Genomic DNA, 8,339 nt, shown 5'->3' on the forward strand with positions numbered 1-8,339 from the left:
ATACTCCCCAGCAGTTGGAGACAGTGTCCAAAGGATGGGCCACCCTAAGAAAGGCCTGGAGAGGGCTTCATGCATTTATCTCTTGAGGAAGCAGGGCAGATTGAGCCCATGTGCTAACAGTAGACACTCATTGACCATCATGGCAGTTAAATCCAGCTTTACTATGGGCAAAGGCGATACCAGTCAGATGCTTTATACACCTTATTCCCATAAGATCTGCACAAGAGTCTTAAGGAGAGATGCCATTCTCATGTTACAGATGAGGCAACTGAGTCTTCGGGAAGTTAGGACACTTGCCAGCTCTCACAGATAATGGTGGAGCTGGATCTCCTGCCCAAATAGCCTGAACTCCAAAGTCCAGGGGAGGGTATATGGACCCATTCTTTTAATACTGGGGATAGAACCCAGGGGAGCTTTACCTCCTAGATACACCACACTCCAGACTTATTTTATTTGGGAATATCATCTCACTAAGTTGCAGAGTCTGTCCTCAAACCTACTATCTTCCTGTCTCAGCCTCCCAAGTTCTGGGGTTAAAGGCATGGACCACCATACTTGGCTCGGACCCCATTTTTCAACTAGAGGGAATAGGAATTTTGAGGGCAGTCCCTTCCATTGTCTTGCCTCTCCCCATAGCTTTCTACTTAGTTCCCTTCTCTTAAGGTAGTGCTGAGAATTATTCTTCAGCCAGTGACATCTCTCTCCCTTACCTGGCCCTCATGGTTACAAGATGGTTTACCAAATGCCTTGCTGAGCTCCCAGTGCTCCATACCTGATATTCTCAGCAAAAGAGGCTCCTGGGAACAGTACGATCTCTCCACTTGGCAGTAGAAGGGTGACGTGAGTTCAGGCAACTGCTGGCTCTCCTGTCTAATGGGCTACAGGTGTGCCTCTGGGGTGGTGGGTGAGGCTGGAAAGAAATATGAGGCTGGAAAGGTTCTGCTTGCTGGGCTCATCCACTCCATCGCACTGGGTCTAAGCATTCTTCACACATGCGCCCAAGTGCAGGGGCAACATCTTTTCCAGACTGTGTCCTCCACAGCCCGGGCTCTTGCACATCGATGCTTACTAGTCATCCAGTTATTCTAAAAGCATGTGTCAAGGCCCTGCCGAGTCCCAGGCCCTGGGAACACTGAGACAAAATGCCATCCCCACTTTAAAGGTGCTCACAGTCCGAAGGTGGAAACGCACAATAAATTACAAGGCCCTTATGGTTTCTTTTATGGTCCTGGAGTCATAGAGCGCCATAGGAACTCAGAAGCCATGCACTAGCTTTACCCAGGAGGTAAGAAAGAGTATGGCCTTTGAATGTGACAAAGGAATGTGCGGGCAAGAAATAGCAAAGCAAACTCAAAGCTGCCACCTTAGAAGAGCTTGCTTGCAAGGTTGACCCTTGGCTGGAGGCAGGGAATTTGGCTTTTGAAATAGCCCCTAACTGATAAAGTCACTTTGTTGTGCATAAACTGCTTTCTCAATGTGTCTTATGTTTATGTGGAGTACCAGCTTTCCTTAGGGGAGTCTGAAATTTTGGTAGTTTCAAAGCAAAGAAAGTCTGTATAACTTTACCCACCTATGGCTGAATATCCCCTTCTAGAAAAAGGAGCATGTTTAGTTGCTCCTCCTCAGTGTGCAGTGGTTGGAGAGCATAAAAAGCCTGTGCATTAATTTCTACAGTGGAATAGCATATTGTAATGATTAGATGTAGGATGTCCCTCTGAAGAGCTCAGGTATTAATGTTCAGAGTTGATGTAATTAAGTTGCAAGGGGTGTAATCTCATCAGCAGATAAATTCATTGGAGTTACTGAATGGTAACCTAGGCAGGAGAGGTGTGGCTAGAGGAAGTGGGTCCATGAAGGTGTGGCCATTGGAACTGTGCTAGGGTGTTTGAATCTCCTTGCTTCTTTGTTCCCAGTTGCGTCTGGTCTCTACAATATGAGAGCAGAGCCTATTCTCTTCCTCTCTCTGCTTCCACTAACATGCCCTGAGCTCCACAGACCTGGCCTGACATGGACTGAATCCTGAAATATCCACAAACTGCAAGCAAATAGATCTTCCTTCTTCTAGGCTGGGTGGCCATATTTTGGGGTTATAGCAGTGAGAATGTTGACTGAGACACATATGCAAACTCATAGATGCATGAAAAATCATGGCTCGGGCAGGAAGAATGTGGCCTGCATGGAGATGTTGATGAACCTGAAGAAATTCAGAGAAATCAGGTTGTAAAGGACCTGAGTTCTAGGCAAGGTGTCTAGAATATTATATTAAGAGGAATAGAAAACATTGGGAGTACCTAAAAAGCAGTCAAGAATATTTCTGTTCCCAAGATCATTCTGGTGGCCACTGCATAGGGATAACTGGGAAGGAGCCAACAGGAAGCTAGGAAGCCATGGAGGAGGCTCTGCAGGGATGCAGAGGTCACCTGTGTAAGCCAGGTGCTCCTGTCAGTGCTTTGTCTTCCTGCCTCTCCCTTCCCCCCCTTTGGAGTATTTGTAGCTCTGGACACTTACTCAATCCGTTCTGACGGGGCAGACATGCATGCTATTGTTCACCCTGAGCAATACCCACAATGGTCTATAGGTAGTTCTCAATTGGGATCAATTCTGTCCTTGCTAAAAAACAACAACAGGCCGGGCATGGTGGCGCACGCTTGTAATCCCAGCCCTTGGAGGCCAAGACAGGAGGATCGCACAGGTTCGAAGCCAGCCTCAGCTACTTAGTGAGGCTCTCAGCAACTTAGTGAGACCCTGTTTCCAAATAAAGTATAAAATAGGTCTGGGAGTATAGCCCGGAGGTAGAAAAGCCCCTGGGTTCCACCCCCAGTACCACAAAAATAAATAACTAAATAACTAAACAACAACAACAAACAAACAATAACAACAAATATTCGGCTATGTCTGGAGAGTTTTGGGTTGTCACAACTAGGGGTGGGATACTGCTGGCATCTCGTGAACAAAGATAAGAGATGCTGTGAGACATCCTACAGGACATGGAAGCGCCCAGAGCACACATAGTTATCAGGCCCCAATCATCAGTAGTGCCACTGTTGAAAAGCCTTATTTCAAGTCAGTACTGCACAATAGCACTTTTAGAGTGACGGAAATGTTCTATCGTTCACACCCTCTAATGTAACCACTAACCGCAGGTGGCAATGGAGCCCTTGAAATGTGGCCAATTGTGATGGAGGAACTAACATTTCAGGTTTATTTCATTTTAATTAATTTAATTTTAATCTTAAATAGCCACATGTGGCTGGCTAATGGTGACTGTGTCCAGCAGAGCAGATCTCTGCTCTTAGCAGGCTGTAGAGATTCTTCCTTGGTTCCTGGGGATAATTGCCTCTGCTTACATGCTCCAGCTCCCGCACTTTCTCCAGGGAATATTCTCTGCAAAGAGGGGCTTTGGGATGTAGCCACCTCTGGCCAGGCAGACCCATAGTCCAGGCCTGGAGCTTGAGCGCAGTTCACCACCTACCCTTGAGCCGGGTTCTCCTGGGACCTCCGGCACAGCTGAGTCGGCACCATCTCAAACTGTGTCACTGAACCTTAGATGTGAGGAAGGATTCAGGTTCTTGAAACTCCCCACCAAGAGGCCCCTAGTTTTCATACTTCTCTCCCAGTAATGAGTTCTGGAATATTGAGAGGCACAGCCATAGTCATAGCTCATAAAAGGCCCCTTTTTTCTTTGTTTTAGGACAGTGAGCTCTGTGGTGAACACTCCTCCCCTCTCCCCCATTTCATGCAAATGGTGTTCTGGTCAGGGATTTCTCCAAGGAAGAAGAAGACCTGCTTTAGGATGACTTAATGCCCCTTTACAGGCAGAGAAGATGTTACCAAATCCAAACAGCAGCTTCTCCAGCTTAAAAAACAAACAAAAAAGTCAGGCATGGTCACACATGCCTGCAATCCTGGTACTTGGGAGGCTGAGGCAGGAAGATCATAGGTTTGGGGCCAGCCTTAGCAATCTAGAGAGACTCTGAGAAATTTAGTGAGAACCTGTTTCAAAATAAAAAGAAAACAGGGCTGGGAGTGTAGCTCAGAGGTAGAATATCTCTGGGTTCAACCCCTGTACCACACACATACTCACTCCAAAATCAAAAACACAAGAAATTAATTTCTGTGTCACCAGACACAAACCTTAGATAGAGCTGATAAGGCTTGGATGCAAAACCATGTGAATAGCCTGAAACCAAGGCACATGCTGGGCATTCATAAGTGACAGCAGGATGAATAAAGGAGGAAAGCCCTCTTGACAAAAGTATCACGAGGTTTATAATATTGCTCCTATTTTAGAATCAAGAAAAGTGAAACTCAGGCAGGCTAAGTCACTTTCCAGTAAGTAACGCAGCAAGTGCATAGCAGAATCGAGATTTGAACCCAAGTCGACCAGGCTCAAAACCTTACTCTCAACCCTCAGGCATCTGTGGGAAAGCGTGTGCAAACCAGACAGGCTGGAATGACAGAGAAACCTCCTTATGTCACTTGTCCAAGATTTTCTGGAGGCCTAGAAAGGTTGGGATACAGAATCTGCAAGCACCCAAGAAAGGAGCTAGACAGAGAGCCTCTCTCTCTCTCTCTCTCTCTCTCTCTCTCTCTCTCTCTCTCTCTCTCTCTCTCTCTCTCTGTTTTGCTTGGGAAGCCAGTTGTGCCTCAAGTTGACTTCAGGGATGAAGATGTGGTTGGGTTTGGCTGTTTATTAAATAGTAGGAAACATACATCTGGTTTGCTTGATCAAAACCCAGTTTGGCACTCTGGAGACTGTAGGGTGGGGGATTGGGGAGGTGGCAGGGCCAGACATGGACTGGGATGGCTAGGGAACTGCTCAGCTTTGAAGTGTTGCAGATCCTCCTAATTAAAGAACAGGGCTACAAAGCTACAAAGTTGAGTAATGTTGGGGGATTAGAATCTAGACTGCTACAAATCTCTGTGTTGGAAATTAATCCCTTTTCTGGCCTGAAGATGATGTATTTAGTGTTTTCTTAAATGCATGTGGCTTTAACCCTGCTACCTAATTGGGCTCTTCAGAGTTAAAATGCGCCTCCCAGAATAAGCAAGGAAGGCAACTATGCGGCAGATATCTGCCAGCTCCAACCCAACATTCTTGACAGACATCACTAATCAATCATTTTCATAGAGACTAAACAAAGCTTTAGAATTATTTTTTAGAGCAGGACTCCAGGAAAATACTATTAATTGAATCAAATCGAACATAAAATCTATTTGCCATTCTTGCACCTAAAGACAGGTGTAGTCTATAAGCCTTGTAAGTATGCATTAGAACACAGGTGGAAGTTATTTAAAGTAAACACACTAGACCCAAGCCCTGTCTCAAAAACTACTATGATGCTAGGCTGGAATAAGTACAAGCTCTGATGAGCTCACAGTCCAGGGGCCAGAGAGACTCCATCCAGTTCAAGGTATCCTCTCAACTATATCTTGTGCTCTTTCTTATCTTGTTGTAACAGGCCTCTCCTTGATCAGCTCCAGTGATGGGGAGCTCACTACCTTACGGGCGGCCTCTGCCTTTTGGAGACAACTTTCAACAGCACAGGCTATGGAGCCAGCTGGTCCTGAGTCTGTCCTGATAACTGCCCTTGAGCCACACCATCTATCAAATGTAAAGTGTGAGAAAGTCTTGCCCCTTCAGGGAAGTGTGAAATGTAACCGAGAACATGTTTTTGTTTTTGTTTTTGTTTTTTTGGTGGTACTGGGGTTCCTGGAAGCCCTTCTACCTCTGGGCTACAGTCCCAGACCTATTTTTACATTTTTATTTGGAAACAGGGTCTCCTAAGCCAGCGCGCGCGGCTGGCTTCGAACCTGCGTGATCCTCCTGTCTCTGCCTCCCAAGCGCGGGGATTACCAGCGTACGCCACCACTCTCGGCAAACACGTTTAAAACAACTTGCAGAATGCCTCACATGTGGTGGGTGCACAAAGCATGTAGGTTTTCATTTTTAAATTGTACCAAAATTTGCCTTACTAAATCTTCCTCCGTGAGTTCCTTGGGGATTCCAGAATATGTCTGCTTCTTTCTTTCTATGACAACCTGGCAGATGTTTAAAGACACACTTGAAGATGGAGTGTCACATCTTTCCCATTTCGTTCAACATCTAGAGAAATCTCTCTAATGCTCACCGCCTCTACTCTTAACATGTCGACCCAACTCTCTGATTAGCTCTGACCACATCTGGGCAGGCAGGATTGGCCCCTCGCTCATTTTGCACCCTCGACACCTAATCAATCAATCAATCAATCAATCAACTAATCAACCAATCACTCAATCTCAAGCTCCTTCACTAAATACTTCTTTGAGTCCCTACTGAGTGTCAGATACTTTGTTAGGAACAAAGAAGTCAGCAATGAACCCAACAATAGACATGCCCCCATTCACAAATTCATTAATTGAACAGATATTTCATTGTGTCAGTCACTCTTCCAGGAATTGTAGATACAGCAGAAGACAAGACTGGTGTGGCTTTTATTCATGTAATAATTATTTACTTATGTATTGAGCATCTACTAGGCACAAATCAGCATGAATCCAGACAAATTAAAAGTGACTACCAGAGTACTACAAAGGTGCATAGACACCTAGAACAGGGACTTGCCCTGGTATTTTTATTTAATTTTTACTAAAAATCAATGTAAACTAGGCACCTGATGCATGCCTGTAATTATGGTTCTCCAGAGGCTGAGATAGGAAGATCACAAGTTCAAGACCAGCCTCAGCAACTTGGTAAGAGTTTCTACAACTTAGTGAATCCTATTTCAAAATTTTAAAATGGGCTGGGGGTATAGTTCAGAGGTAGAATGCCCGTGGATTCACTCCCCACTATCCCCCCAAACTCTATGTAACATGAAACTTGCCATTTTAATCATGTTTAATATACAATTTTGTGACATTAATTACATTCACAATAACATGCAACCATTACCACTATTTCCAAAAGTTTTTCATTGACACAAACAGAAACTGTACCCATTAAATGATAGCGTTCCACTTTTTCCTGGCTCCTCACAGCCTCTAATATTCTCTCTGTCTATAGGGATTTTCTTATTCTGAGTATTTCATGTAAGTAAAATAATTCAATATATGGTCTTTGTGTCTGTCTTCTTTCTCTAGAATAATGTTTTTAAGTTTCATCCATATTATAGCATGGGTTATTATTCACCTTTTATGGGTGAATAATATTTCATTACACAGATAAGCTGCTTGTTTTATCAATCTCTGTATTATGGGCATTTGCATCGTTTCCATATTTTGGCTATTGTGAATTATGCTTCTATGAACATTCATATGTAAGTATCTGCTTTGACCCTGTTTTCAATCTTTTTATTTTATTTTTCAATTCATAGGTGCACAATTATTTTTAATTATAGGCAAACACAGCAACAATCCTTCATTCATGTTATAAATGGAATTGTACCCCCCAGTTCATATGTCAAAAACCTAAGCCCCAGTGTGACTGAATTTGGAAATGGGACCTTTAAGGCAATAAAGGTAAATGGGATCCTAAAGATGGGTCCCTAATCAACAGGAGTGGTGTACATATAAGAAGAGAAAGATACTAGGAGTTAGAATGTACAGATGAAAGACCATGTGAGGACATGGTAGGAAGACAGTCATTTGCAATCCAGGAAGGAAGCCCTTGCCAGAAGCCAGCTCTTTTGATACTTTGAACTTGGACTTTCAGCCTCTAGAACTTTAAATTTCTGATATTTGGGCCAAATCTTTGGTATTCTGTTATGGCAGCATGCACAGACCAATATAGTTCATTTTTGGTTCATTTTGTCAACTTTAGTATTAATTACCAATTATTGGGTTGACCAGAGTAATAGTCTTTTAGATATTGATCCTAATCTTTGTGTATATTATGTCTTCTTCCAGCTAGAATTTACCTTGTTGAGGATGGTATGAAGTATACACATCAAGACATATTTCCTCCTATATGGATATCTAACTGAAATAACACTATTTATTTAAACAAAATCTGAAACTCTTCCCTGTTTATTGTTTTAATGTGTAAGTCTATTGTGTATTTCTGTGTGTGTGTGTGTTCTGGACCACATTAGTCCATCTGTCTATCCTGGCACTAACTTTATAACTGACTTAACTATTCTAGCATTAGAATAAGTCCTAGCATCCTAGTGTGGTGGCACACGCTTGTAATCCCTGTGCTTGGAAGGCGGAGACAGGAGGATCGCGCAGGTTCGAAGCCAGCCGCGCTGGCTTAAGAGACCCTGTTTCCAAATAAAAATATAAAAGTATAGGTATGGGAGTGTAGCACAGAGGTAAAAGGGCTTTCAGGAACCCCAGTACCAACCAAAAAAAAAAAAAGAATA

Source organism: Muscardinus avellanarius, assembly GCF_963383645.1.
Source record: "Muscardinus avellanarius genome assembly, chromosome: 16".
Lineage (NCBI taxonomy): Eukaryota > Metazoa > Chordata > Mammalia > Rodentia > Gliridae > Muscardinus > Muscardinus avellanarius.